The sequence below is a fragment of the Stegostoma tigrinum genome, chromosome 2, assembly GCF_030684315.1.
Source record: "Stegostoma tigrinum isolate sSteTig4 chromosome 2, sSteTig4.hap1, whole genome shotgun sequence".
NCBI lineage: Eukaryota > Metazoa > Chordata > Chondrichthyes > Orectolobiformes > Stegostomatidae > Stegostoma > Stegostoma tigrinum.
In genome coordinates this window covers 127088453-127103720 of record NC_081355.1, presented here as the reverse complement: position 1 = coordinate 127103720, position 15268 = coordinate 127088453, and the positions used below count along the sequence as shown (strand labels likewise).

The following is a 15268-nucleotide window of genomic DNA, read 5'->3' as shown; positions in this document are numbered from 1 at the left end:
CCAGGGCAAATCAGTTTTGTTGATAGGCATCCATACACTAGCTTATATCTACATTCCCTCGAACACTGATGAACCTTGGCTGTACTGTGCGATATATGCAGGATGCATTTCAGAAACTCGCCAAGACACTTCCTTTTTTGGAAGCATTTTCAGATGCATTTCTAACTCCTGCTTTTAAGTTTGAAGATCAAAAGAGGCATTATCTTCAGTATCCTCCTTGTTCTGTTTCATTCTGCTTTTTAAAAAGAAACTGCTTTCTTTGAGGAGTTGATAGCAGAGCTGACCCAAGAGGATAGTAATGAACACAATATCTTATGCTCAGGAAATATCTGGTAAAGGAGGTATTGTGGCCCACTATGTTAGGGATATCTGGAAAGTTAAAGAAGTTATCAGGTGCGAGGTGGAAATTTAAATAACTCTTTAGACATTTTTAATATGCAGTGGTAAAGTTGTAACCTGGGGTAGGTTACACATCAGCAGGTTGAAGCAAAACCTGTCTCTATCAATAGTTAATTTACTGAGCACGTCTTGTAGTGAGTGCAAAGAAAATTTCTCTTCCTGCCTTCCTTGCAGTTCAACACGGCCACCTTCCCTATGGTTTACCGTTCTCCACTGTTGCATTCCTACTGTTCACTCCCTTTTCTGTTCTTATTGCAGAAGCCCTTCCAGCCCTGAGTCCTCCGCTGCCTCTTGTGATTAGCTTGTCACCTGTTGGTTTTGCTTCCTACTTCTCCAATCTTCCCTTACTTCCATTCACTTCCCCTCTTGCTGTTACTTCCCTTCCATTTCAGCATTTCCTGTCTCCGTAAGTCTCCAGCTTCCATCACTGTTTCTCACTCCCTCAACTGTTATCCCCTCTTCCCCTCGTGCTGACCACTTCAAACTTCACTTTAAAAGGGGAGAGGTTACAGAACATAACGGTTAGCTGAGAAAGAGTTTTAAAATTCAAATTTACAAAGCAAACAGAAAATATTTCATAAGAGAGGGCAAAATGGAGTTAGAGTTGGACTGTACCAGGCAGCCGAGCAGGTAAAATGGAAACATGATTGGAATAATGAACAAGGAGGGATATTTAATGATGGATCAAGTCTGTATCAGGGTAGGGACAAGGATCAAAACGTGGAATGTAGAGGGCAAGGGGAAGTGAAGCACATCTGTGGGAGGAAAATGTGGTTGTGAAGAATCTAAAGTCAAACAGATGTAAAATTTTGAACTAAAAGTATTTAACCAAGTACTTAAAATCGTTGTATTTAGAAAATGAGAAAGATTAGTTGAAAAAACAAAATGATTGATAGAGCTTGGTGATTTGTGTATAACAGTACCACCAGAAGTTGGAGAACTTAAAAAATTAAATAGAGTGGTTATGTTAGCAGAAGTTACAGCAATCCAGTTAAAATAATTACAAGCAATTGTTTGTGTTGTCACAAAAGGGGGACAAAACCCTGAGAAAAATCATGCAACTGATGCAGGAAGCGCCTGCATACACGTATAAAATCAGGTACCATTGACGAATTGTCAAACCACCTGGAAGACATCAATGTGTAGCGATTGTTATCTCAGATTCTCCAGCATCTGCAGTTCCTACTACCTCTGGAAGACATCAATATTTGGCACAGTGAGGTTGCATATAAAATTTGCACAATTAAACAAATCCTTTGTGACGTTAAGGTTCTCTTGCACATCATTATTTGATACAGCCTGTGTGGGCTGTGTTAAGACTTCCATTGACAGAAAGTTTGGATATTAAACCACCTGTTTGTTTATCCCTTCTTGCCCAATTCTGGTTGATGTCCTTGTATTCCTGGTGCATTTCTCACAGAATCAACTAATCCTATCTTGAAGCAGACTTTCTGAGTGAATTCTCAGTCTCTCACATAAACTGCATTCCCCCTTTATACAGGGTGCTGAGATGAAACAGCAATACAAGTGCCATATGTATGTAGCAGCTGAGTTTTAAGAAATATTTCAATCCAATTTGTAAGTGCTGACCTTCACACACAAAAAAAGACTGGAGGAGATAAGATGGAAGCTTTTGTAATCATGCAGAGACCATAAAGAGAGAAAAAGGTGTCAAGATTTGGGATAATCTCATGCTGCTTGTAACTGTTCAGTTTATTCAGGAGCTATTGTTTGGAAAGAATTCTGTTATCTTAGATTCTATTCATTGAAGTGTACTTAGAAATTCTGAAAAGTGAGTGAATGCACTCATTTCCATCTACATAGTTCGCTCTGTGTGTTTTGTTATGTAAAGAGATCCCAAGCAAAACAGTTCTAAACTGTGAGATGTTAAATGCAGTGTGTCAGTATTACAGAGTACAAATAAGCCTGAAGGCAGTTGTATATAATCAAAGGAAGCATTTTAGGCTCAAGCCAGGTTGATTTATAAATGGCACCAGACATAAATAGGTAATAAAACCAAGATGGTGTAACTACAGAGCTGTATTTTGGAAAAAAAAATTAAAAGTGCAGCTGAAACATCACTCACAAACATGTATTTTGGTACAAAAAGTAGGCTGTATTTTAATATGTACAGCAAAATTTGAAACAATAGATGTTAGAGAAATTAAACCTAACATGTTTATATTAATTGAAAGTTAGGAATACTAGTCTTGCAAAGTTAAGCCTTTTGGTTTCAGAAGTACATGCATCTTGCGGCTGAATTAAGTGCTAAAATTCCTATAAACAACTAGACATGTTGAAAATTTGATGGCCCACATCTCTTAGGAGTTTAGATTTTTTTTAAAAAAGCAATGTTCTAAGCAAACATTCTATATGTAGCCATTTCTGCCTCGCTCAGTTTCCAGATCAGTTCAATTGACTGAGCCACACACAGCCTGGGAAATGAGGTCAGGCTGCAGGTGGGCTGGAACACATAGCTGCAGTCTGCTTAAGACCCACCACACGCAAACTGGTGGTCCAAGTGGAGATAGTGGTTTTAATACATTTTTATTTGACAGGTCACTGATAGTTACATTCATCAAATACATACTTTCCACAAACAACAAGCCAAAGGGAGATGCACACCTTATGTAAGCTCTCTTTGTCAGTTTACAATCATCAGTTAAATCTCTATCTCCATCCTACTGATTAATCCTTTATGTTGTAAACATAACATTATTACAACAAAACTCAATTTATATACAGGTAACATGAGAGATTTTGTTTCATGAAATGAAAGCTGATATATCCTTTACCTAATCTTTTAAAGAAATGTTAGAAAAAATGCAATTATGTTGTATTTTGATTAAACTTCTTGTAACCCCGGTTATCTTGAATAAATGTTGTTTTATGTTGTTTGCTGCAGTTGATTAAGGACATTGGTGATGCAATTCATTGGATTTATTTTAAATTTCCTATACCTAAGGGCCTTTAAGGTAAATATCTTGTACAGTTGGGAAAATAAATGTTTTTTGATAAAATTACAGAATTGGGAGAAGTGCTGATTTATGATCCATAATGCTGTGATGTTACAGATGGTGTGTTTATCCTTAATGCCCTGGAAATTATCTGAATGTTGAATGTGAATGTTTATTGCCATGCTTGTAACTTAAAATGACTTGTTCTTGAAATGACCAGCTCATTAAGGGAATAAGGTTTTAGAGAAACCAGTAAGTGAGTTCCCCACACAACACATATAGAGTCTATAGAAGTGCTTAATCTGATACGCCTTGATGTGAAGGAGTTCCTGGACAGCTCAGATAACTTCTGTTTAATATTATATTAGAATTCCCCAAGTCTGGCATACTGAAGTAGTCCAAGCCAAAGACATGAATGGCATCTTTTGTGTGTTTGACCAAGGTGAGTTATCTTTCCTTGTTTTCCATAAAGTAAGTGCAATGTTTGGCTGGATTGCCTGTGCCATCCTCCTTCAACAACTCTTGAATATTGTTTAACTGCGTAGGCTTCCTTTTCCGTGGTTCCATTGGCACTATCAGATGAAATTCCCTTCTTTATACATGGCTTCTCTTCCTTCCCAAAGATCATCAATTCCAGTCTCTTTAGGATCTATCTTATCTCTTTGCTGTTCTTTATCCGTACTATGCTGCTCTGTTGCAACATCTGCAATGTTAGCTTCCCTGTGTACACTGAGATGTTTAACACCTTTAACCAATTTTCACAATCCACAAACTGCTTCCATGATGTTAACTACCAGTCGATGAGAGTCATTGTTGACCATTCTATGGAGTTTCTCACCACCTACATTTGTTTTCTCTGCTTCATCCCATATTTCTTTCATATATGTCCCTGGAAGTTCCCACAAGTAATTTGCAAGTGCACTTTAAAATTTCCAACTGCCTAACCTTTGACCATCTATTCACCATAATAGTTCTAAATCTGTTTTTCTGTAATCACCCATTTAATTCCACCTATGACACCCTTAATATCATCACAGCAAGAGACCATTATGCCAGAGGAAGTGGTGGCTGCAGGTACAGTTACAACATTTAAAAGACATTTGGATAAGTACCTGAAAATAAAAGATTTGGAAGGAAATAAGCCAAATGCAGGCAAGTGGGGCTAATTTAGTTTGGGACCTTAGTCAGTGTGGACTAGTTGGACCCATGCTGGAAGACTCTATAACTGCTGCAGTCCAAGTACAGGGAAGACACATCTGACCATCCATCACCAACATGTGACATCAAGTACTGTTTGGCTTTAATGTTCTTTGTCAATCCTGCTCTCTACTTTAGGATTATCTTAGGCAATAAAAAAGGCCCAAGATGAATTAACTTTTGCAGTATTAACTGTTTTCCTAAGCCCTTATACTCTACTCTCACCCTTTCTTACAACAATAGCTGCAATCTGATGAAAGACTTTGTGTCAGGAAGATTGCTACCATTCATTCACCAGTCTCTATTACTGCTTCCTTACCAAGTCCAAGATGTTCCTATTTCACTGCAGTCCTGATTCTGTCCCCTACGAATGGCCAACGCTGTTTGGATCCAATTTAACTTTACTTGGATATTTTCTCACATTGTTAAAACAAGGAAGCCCAATAAAGAAATCAGTGCAACATTTAGCAATACTGTTAGTTTGGATCATTGTTGCAGCAGCGTTTATTCCTGCTCTCTCCCCCTCTCCGAGGTTGAGGCTCAGCACTGGTTTGAAAGTATACAGTGTAGTGACCTTTGTGAATGCAGAGCTGTACACATGCACATTGGTTCATGTTTATCATCATGCTGCAGTAGTACAGATCACCACTTTGAATGATGACTAGGCAAAGATTCTGTAGAAGCTATGAGAATTATTTTCTTGAAATATTGTTTTAAGTTCTCATGTATTGTTTTAATAGCTGCTGGAAGACTGAAGGTGAACCCAGGAGACTCCTAGTTACTCTAGGAAAGTTGATGACCCTATGAGGATGATAGAATTGACTTAATTCTCCTATAAATAGAACAACTATTTGGAATTGTTTACATAACTGTGTTCTGAGCTGTGATGCTAGGAGACCAAGGAAAGACGCTTGTGCGCCTCTTTTGGAAAACATCTGATTTCTCATTTGGGGACAGAGAGCATTCAGCAGGGAAATGCTGTCAATCCAGAAGGTGCTGAGAGGAAGTCTGGACTTTAGCCCTAATGCTACCTTAGGATGTCTGGAGAGTTGATTGGAGATTGTACAGGAAATGAGCCAAGCTTGCAGGAGGAAGCCATCCTGGGGAAGCTGTGGATGCAGATAGCTAAGGAATTGTTTTGCTTATGTAAACGATAAAGTTCTTGGGGCGGTGGGGGGGGTGCGGTGGTTATAAGAAGCACTGTTCCTGTTCTTGTTTGTAAGAGGTTAGATGTTTAGTGTCTTCTGTTTCTGTTTGTGGAAGAAGACATGTTCAAAGTAAATAACTAGAAGGTGGGACGATCGGCAGGGAGAAGTTGAATAGCCAGTGGTTGTGTACATTGGTCCAGACGATATAGGTTAAAGAAAAACGTAAGATAAGGTCCCAAAAAAGGATTTAGGAAGTAAGTTGATGAGTAAGTCCTCAAAGGGTAGTAATCGCAAAAGTACTACTAGTGTCACATGCTAGTCAGGGTAGAAACAACAGGCTATATCAGATGCGTAAATGTCTGAAGAGATGTGTGAGGAGGAGGGTTTCAAATTCCTGGGGGATTGGGCCTGGCCCGGGAAGAGGTGAGGTGTACACAATCACACCCGGGCAGGACTGGCCTGACGTCCTGGGGAGAGTATGAAGTAGAGTGGTTGGGGAGACTATAAATACAAATAGCAGGTGTTTGGGAACCTATGCAAGGAGTCAGAGGAAGGGGAACGGGAAAAGAAAAGACAAAGGGAAATAGGAAAAATAGGGCCTGAATGAAAATCAATGGAAAGGGACAAGTAATGCTAAGAAACCAGTCTTAACGCTTTGTGTCTTAATGTGTGGAGCATTTGTAATAAATTGACTGAGTTAACCATGCAAATGGATGAAAACAGATATGATATTTTTGGGGGTAATGGGAACTGCAGATGCTGGAGAATTCCAAGATAATAAAATGTGAGGCTGGATGAACACAGCAGGCCAAGCAGCATCTCAGGAGCACAAAAGCTGACGTTTCGGGCCTGGACCCTTCATCAGAGAGGGGGATGGGAAAGAATTCTGAAATAAATAGGGAGAGAGGGGGAGGCGGACCGAAGATGGAGAGTAAAGAAGATAGGTGGAGAGAGTATAGGTGGGGGGTAGGGAGGGGATAGGTCAGTCCAGGGAAGACGGACAGGTCAAGGAGGTGGGATGAGGTTAGTAGGTAGATGGTGCGGCTTGGGGTGGGAGGAAGGGATGGGTGAGAGGAAGAACCGGTTAGGGAGGCAGAGACAGGTTGGACTGGTTTTGGGATGCAGTGGGTGGGGGAGAAGAGCTGGGCTGGCTGTGTGGTGCAGTGGGGGGAGGGGACGAACTGGGCTGGTTGAGGGATGCAGTAGGGGAAGGGGAGATTTTGAAACTGGTGAAGTCCACATTGATACCATTAGGCTGCAGTGTTCCCAGGCGGAATATGAGTTGCTGTTCCTGCAACCTTCGGGTGGCATCATTGTGGCAGTGCAAGAGGCCCATGTTGGACATGTCATCTAGAGAATGGGAGGGGGAATGGAAATGGTTTGCGACTGGGAGGTGCAGTTGTTCCATTGCATCTCTCCCATTACAACTCTCTTGTAATCTCTTCGGCCTTGAAACTGCTGGACCATGTCCTGAAGCAAACCAGGTACCACAGCCACATCACCTTCCTCAGCACCTGCCTACGGAACCAGATCATCCCCAAGGGACTACAGTCCACATTTCAGCCTTCCCAATTTTGCCCCAACCGTGACCACCTCGACACCCAGAATATTCAGACCCTTCAGAAGCGTTCCTCCCTGCGAGTCCTGAAACAGACACTTGCAGCCATGCGCCGGCACCTCCACACACTGCAATCCAGCCTGCCCCAGCTCAGATCCTCCCTCTCCCAGACCTGCACAGGACCTCCGCTGTTTTTTATCCTCCGCAGGATCCACAGACTGAACATCCAGTTTCACTCAGCTTTACTGGACACCAAAAATCGTAAGTACAACCAACTCACTGACCCCTGCCACCCACAAGAGGATTCCTGCGCCTCCCAAATCCCGAGTCAGTCCCTGCCCCTCCCCCACCATGCACCCACCGCCATTGACCATGAGGACACGGCCCGAGACCCCACGGATGACGTCACATTGGCCTCCGCCAGCCACAGAACTTCCGGAACCGCTGCTGCAGTCACCACCTCCACTTCCAGGTACAACACCTCACACACCACCCTCACCGCAGCTGCTGCCGCCCACCCCGATACTCCAACCGCCGACGGAACCCCGCCCACGGCCGACGGAACCCCGCCCACGGCCGACGGAACCCCGCCCACGGCCGACGACCTCATCGCTCCGCCCACAACCTCCACAGCCAGCAACCCCAGAGAAGACAGCCACACTGAGCCCTGCCGCATCTTCACCATCCCCCCAGACCTCCCACTGACTGAGGACGAACGGTCAGCCCTTAGTAAGGGGCTCACCTTTGTCCCCCTACAACCACACATCAACGAATACCAGTCACGGTTGGACATAGAACAGTTTTTCCGCTGTCTTCGCCGCCATGCTTACTTCTTCAACCGGGAACCTAACCCTCCTTCCACTGACCCCTTCACCCGCTTCCAACACAAGTCCTCCTCCTGGACACCACCCCCAGGCCTCCTACCCTCCCTCGACGTCTTCATCTCCAACTGCCGTCGAGACATTAACCGCCTCAACCTCTCCACCCCTCTCACCCACTCCAATCTCTCCCCCGCAGAACGGGCAGCCCTCCGCTCCCTCCGCTCCAACCCCAACCTCACCATCAAACCCGCAGACAAGGGTGGCGCAGTGGTAGTATGGCGCACTGACCTCTACATCGCCGAGGCCAGACGCCAACTCTCCGACACCGCCTCCTACCGCCCCCTCGATCATGACCCCACACCCGAGCACCAAACCATCACCTCCAACACCATTCACGACCTCATCACCTCAGGGGACCTCCCACCCACAGCCTCCAACCTCATTGTTCCCTAACCCCGCACGGCCCGTTTCTATCTCCTTCCCAAAATCCACAAACCTGCCTGCCCTGGTCGACCCATCGTCTCAGCCTGCTCCTGCCCCACCAAACTCATCTCCACCTATCTGGACTCCATTTTCTCCCCTTTGGTCCAGGAACTCCCCACCTACGTCCGTGACAGCACCCACGCCCTCCACCTCCTCCAGGACTTCCAATTCCCTGGCCCCCAACACCTCATATTCACCATGGACGTCCAGTCCCTAAACACCTGCATTCCGCATGCAGATGGCCTCAAGGCTCTCCACTTCTTCCTGTCCCGCAGGCCCGACCAGTCCCCCTCCACCGACACCCTCATCCGCCTAGCTGAACTCGTCCTCACCCTCAACAACTTCTCTTTTGACTCCTCCCACTTCCTACAGACAAAGGGGGTGGCCATGGGCACCCATATGGGCCCCAGCTATGCCTGCCTCTTTGTAGGTTACGTGGAACAGTCCCTCTTCCTCATCTACACAGGCCCCAAACCCCAACTCTTCCTCCGGTACATTGATGACTGTATCGGCGCCGCCTCTTGCTCCCCAGAGGAGCTCGAACAGTTCATCCACTTCACCAACACCTTGCACCCCAACCTTCAGTTCACCTGGGCCATCTCCAGCACATCCCTCACCTTCCTGGACCTCTCAGTCTCCATCTCAGGCAATAGAGCTTGTAACTGATGTCCATTTCAAGCCCACCGACTCCCACAGCTACCTAGAATACACCTCCTCCCACCCACCCACCTGCAAAAATTCCATTCCCTATTCCCAATTCCTCCGCATCTGCTCCCACGATAAGACATTCCACTCCCGCACATCCCAGATGTCCAAGTTCTTCAAGGACCGCAACCTTCCCCCCACAGTGATCGAGAACGCCCTTGACCGCGTCTCCCGTATTTCCCGCAACACATCCCTCACACCCCGCCCCCGCCACAACCGCCCTAAGAGGATCCCCCTCGTTCTCACACACCACCCTACCAACCTCCGGATACAACGCATCATCCTTCGACACTTTCGCCATTTACAATCTGACCCCACCACCCAAGAAATTTTTCCATCCCCACCCCTGTCTGCTTTCCGGAGAGACCACTCTCTCCGTGACTCCCTTGTTCGCTCCACACTGCCCTCCAATCCCACCACACCCAGCACCTTCCCCTGCAACCGCAGGAAATGCTACACTTGCCCCCACACCACCTCCCTCACCCCTATCCCAGGCCCCAAGATGACATTCCACATTAAGCAGAGGTTCACCTGCACATCTGCCAATGTGGTATACTGCATCCACTGTACCCGGTGTGGCATCCTCTACATTGGGGAAACCAAGCGGAGGCTTGGAGACCGCTTTGCAGAACACCTCCGCTCAGTTCACAACAAACAACTGCACCTCCCAGTCGCAAACCATTTCCACTCCCCCTCCCATTCTCTAGATGACATGTCCATCATGGGCCTCCTGCAGTGCCACAATGATGCCAACCGAAGGTTGCAGGAACAGCAACTCATATTCCGCCTGGGAACCCTGCAGCCTAATGGTATCAATGTGGACTTCACCAGTTTCAAAATCTCCCCTTCCCCTACTGCATCCCTAAACCAGCCCAGCTCTTCCCCCCCCCACCCACTGCATCCCAAAACCAGTCCAACCTGTCTCTGCCTCCCTAACCGGTTCTTCCTCTCACCCATCCCTTCCTCCCACCCCAAGCCGCACCCCCATCTACCTACTAACCTCATCCCACCTCCTTGACCTGTCCGTCTTCCCTGGACTGACCTATCCCCTCCCTACCTCCCCACCTATCATCTTTACTCTCCATCTTCGGTCCGCCTCCCCCTCTCTCCCTATTTATTCCAGAACCCTCACCCCATCTCCCTCTCTGATGAAGGGTCTAGGCCCGAAACGTCAGCTTTTGTGCTCCTGAGATGCTGCTTGGCCTGCTGTGTTCATCCAGCCTCACATTTTATTATCATGATATTTTTGGGATTACATAGGCATGATTTCAGGATGACCAGGAATGGTCTTCACTTATATATGAAGCAAAAGGATTAACGTATATGTAGGTCCCTTACAGACTGAAAGAGAGGAATTTATGATGGGGGAGAAAAAGAAATAGCTGACCAACTTAATACATGCATTGGATCTGTGCTCACAAAAGAGGACAAAAACAACGTACCAAAAATGCTGGAGAGCACAAGGTTTAGTGAGAGGTAGGAACTGAAGAAAATTAGTATTAGAAGGGAAATGCTGTTGGGAAATTGGGATTAAAGACTGATCTCATAGAAATCTATAACATTATAACAGGACTAGACAGGGTAGATGCAGGAAGCATGCTCCTGATGACCATGCAGTCCTGAACCAGAGGTGACCATTGAAGGGTGCATAGTAAACCATTTAGGACTGAGGCGAGGAGACATTTCACCACCCAGAGAGGGCGGAGTCTGTGGAATTCTGTACAACAGAAGTAAACAAGGCCCAAAACAACAAATGATTTGAAGGAGTTGGACATAGCTTCTGGAGCTAAAGGGATCAAAGGATGTTGTGGAGGGGTGAATGGAGAAGGATAAAGTGAGAACAAGCTGTTGAGTTGGATGATCAGCCATGATCATAATGAGTGGCAGAGTAGGTTCAAAGGGTCAAATGGCTGACTACTTTTTTCTGTTTCTATAAATATTTGATTGGCATTTTGCTTGGCCTGACCTTACAGTTGAAAGTGATTCAGAGAATCATATGCTTTACCCTCAATTAACTCCATGTTGGAAAAGATGCACCATGTGAAGCACTTCAGTACAAAGGCAAGAGCTCTGTGGAATATTGAAACTCCCCCTGTATTCCTTCTTACATGGATGCATGCCTCGCCTCAACCTAGGATGATTTTGTACTTAAAGTTGTGGGGGAGCTGCCTGTTTTCGTTTTTTTCGGTTGGAGGACCACAATGATAGGAAGGGAAACACATTAGGATAAATACATGACAGTAAAATACCAACAATGATTGTTTTATTTTAAAAGCAGAATTTTGTATGGACATGGAGTGCTAATGACAGTTCTGGGTCAGCACTCTGGTAATGTACTCGTTAATTGCAATTATAATGCTGGGAGGTAGGAGTATTGAGCCTTTAAATTGGCTGTGATGCTCTATTGGACTGTTTCAGTATCGACGGCATATTTTCGACCAATGGAGGGAAGTGGATTGGAGAAGATATGATTTCAACAGTGAATGTGCAAGTGCATCAAACATATTACTGCAAATTGCCAATCTCTGCAGATGTTGAGTCACACGCCAATAGAAGTAAAAATCTGCCTGTGGATTATATAAAGCCATCCAAAAAATGAGAAAAGGATTTGTATGATTCCTCACCAACAGACGTATCCACACAGACTTTGGAGACAGAGAGACTTGAAAAGAATCTCAGATACATTTTGAAGGAAGAAACTTAGAAAAAGATTCCTAATGTTAAAATCATGAAAATTTAGGTGGTTCTGCAGAATAGTGTGCCCACAGTGCAAATGAATGTAATATCACAATGCTGTTATTTGTGCAAATGTATCCAGCTTCATTTAATTAGAATATTGTAATATTGTCTCCCTAAATACAACACCTTAAATTAATGCATTTTATTCAAATATTGTTTTACAGGTGAAAGTATTTTTGGGTGTTTCTATTTAAACTTGCTTATGCAACATGGTTTTTATTTGGAACAGAAATGTTAGTAAAATTATAGGAAAGTAAAAGATTGACCAGGATGAGTCATTCCATGCGCTGGAAGTTTAATACATAGAGGCTCTGGAAATGTCAAGCTGTTTAATTCAGAAATGATCCAATATTTATTTCATGTTCCTAAATGGTCAGACCAATAACAATGGGAATGACCTATTGTGAGGTGGAGTCACTGGATTTTGTACAATGCATATTTTCATAGAACATTACAGCACAGTACAGGCCCTTCGGCCCTCGATGTTGTGCCGACCTGTCGTACCGATCTCAAGCCCATCTAACCTACACTATTCCATGTACGTCCATATGCTTATCCAATGACGACTTAAATGTACCTAAAGTTGGCGAATCTACTACCGTTGCAGGCGAAGCGTTCCATTCCCTTACTACTCTGAGTAAAGAAGCTACCTCTGACATCTGTCCTATATCTTTCACCCCTCAATTTAAAGCTATACCCCCTCGTGCTCGCCGTCACCATCCTAGAAAAAAGGCTCTCCCTATCCACCCTATCTAACCTTCTGATTATTTTATATGTTTCAATTAAGTCACCTCTCAACCTTCTCTCTAATGAAAACAGCCTCAAATCCCTCAGCCTTTCCTCATAAGACCTTCCCTCCATACGAGGCAACATCCTAGTAAATCTCCTCTGCACCCTTTCCAAAGCTTCCACATCCTTCTTATAATGCTGTGACCAGAACTGTACATAATACTCCAAGTGCGGCCACACCAGAGTTTTGTACAGCTTCACCATAACCTCTTGGTTCTGGAACTCGATCCTTCTAGTAATAAAAGCTAAAACACTGTATGCCCTCTTAACAACCCTGTCAACCTAGGTGGCAACTTTCAAGGATCTGTGTACATGGACACCGAGATCTGTGCTCATCTACGCTAGCAAGAATCTTACAATTAGCCCAGTACTTTGCCTTCTGGTTACTCCTACCAAGGTGCATCACCTCACACTTGCCCACATTAAACTCCATTTGCCACCTCACAGCCCAGCTCTGCAGCTTATCTATGTCTCTCTGCAACCTACAGCATCCTTCGTCACTATCCACAACTCCACCGAACTTAGTATCATCTGCAAATTTACTAACCCATCCTTCTACACCCTTATCCAGGTCATTTATAAAAATGACAAACAGCAGTGGACCCAACACCGACCCTTGCGGTACACCACTAGTAACTGGACTCCAGGATGAACATTTCCCATCAACCACCACCCTTTGTCTTCTTTCAGCAAGCCAGTTTCTGATCCAAACTGCTAAATCTCCCACAATCCCATTCCTCTGCATTTTGTACAATAGCCTACTATGGGGAACCTTATCAAACACCTTGCTGAAATCCATATACACCACATCAACCGGTTTACCCTCATCCACCTGTTTGGTCACCTTCTCAAAGAACTCAATAAGGTTTGTGAGGCCTGACCTACCCTTCACAAAACCGTGCTGACTATCCCTAATCATTCATCTTTTCCAGATGATTATAAATCCTATCTCTTATAACCTTTTCCAACACTTTACCAACAACTGAAGTAAAGCTCACTGGTCTATAATTACCAGGGTTGCCTCTACTCCCCTTCATGAACAGGGGAACAACATTTGCTCTCCTCCAGTCATCTGGCACTATTCCTGTAGACAATGACGAGTTAAAGATCAATGCCAAAGGCTTGGCAATCTCCTCCCTGGCTTCCCAGAGGATCCTAGGATAAATCTCATCTGGCCCAGGGGGCTTATCTATCTTCACACTCTGTAGGATTTCTAATACCTCTTCCTTGTGAACCTCAATCCCACCTAATCTAGTAGCCTGTATCTCAGTATTCTCCTTGTTGACATTGTCGTTTTCTAGAGTGAATACTGTTGAAAAATATTCATTTAGTGCTTCCCCTATCTCCTCTGATTCCACACACAACTTCCCACTACTATCCTTGATTGGCCGTAATCTTACTCTCATCATTCTTTTATTTCTTAAATACCTATAGAAAGCCTTAGGGTTTACCCTGACCTATCCGCCAACAACTTCTCATGTCTTCTTCTGAGCTCTCTCTTTAATTCTTTCCTAGCTACCTTGTAACCCTCAAGCACCCTAACTGAGCCTTCACATCTCATCCTAACATAAGCCGCCTTCTTCCTCTTGACCAGAGTTTCCACTTCCTTTGTAAACCACGGCTCCCGCGCTCTACAGCTTCCTCCCTGCCTGACAGGTACATACTTATCTAGGACACACAGGAGCTTCTCCTTGAATAAGTTCCACATTTCTAATGTGCCCATCCCCTGCAATTTCCTTCCCCATCCTATGCTCCCTAAATCTTGCCTAATCTCATTGTAATTGCCTTTCCCCCAGCTATAACTCTTGCCCAGTGGTATACATGTATCCCTTTCCATCACGAAAGTAAACATAACAGAATTGTGATCGCTATCACCAAAGTGCTCACCTACTTCCAAATCTAACACCTGGCCGTGTTCATTACCCAGTACCAAATCTAATGTGGCTTTGCCCCTTGTTGGCCTGTCTACATACTGTGTGAGGAATCCCTCCTGCACACACTGGGCAAAAACTGACCCCTGTATAGTACTCGAACTATAGTGTTCCCTGTCAATATTTGGAAAGTTGAAGTCCCCCATGACAACTACCCTGTCTCTCTCACTCCTATCGAGAATCATCTTTGCTGTCCTTTCCTCTACATATCTCGGACTATTGGCAGGCCTATAGAAAACTGCCAACAGGGTGACCTCTCCTTTCCTGTTTCTAACCTCAGCCCATACTACCTCAATTGACGAGTCCCCAAACATCCTTTCTGCAACTGTAATACTGTCCTTGACCAACAATGCCACACCTCCCCCCCCCCTTTTACCATCTTCTCTGTTCTTACTGAAACATCTAAATCCCGGAACCTGCAACAACCATTCCTGTCCCTGCTCTATCCATGTCTCCAAAATGGCCACAACATCGAAGTCCCAGGTACCAACCCACGCTGCAAGTTCACCCACCTTATTCCAGATGCTCCTGGCATTGAAGT

General features: G+C 44.7%; 1 protein-coding gene across 2 annotated transcripts in view; it reads left to right on the top strand.

Moving 5' to 3' along the window:
• Positions 1–12080, top strand: part of znf438 (zinc finger protein 438) — a 253656-nt gene extending 241576 nt beyond the window's left edge. The window contains exons 8-9 of one of the 2 annotated variants that reach the window (XR_009442880.1): positions 3725–3798; positions 11687–12080. The gene's annotated coding sequence lies outside the window, so the exon portion shown is untranslated. Of the gene's footprint in view, positions 1–3724; positions 3799–5293; positions 5396–11686 lie in introns of those variants that run through there. The other variant, XR_009442881.1, reaches the window with a different exon arrangement.
• The last annotated feature ends 3188 nt before the right edge of the window (positions 12081–15268 follow it).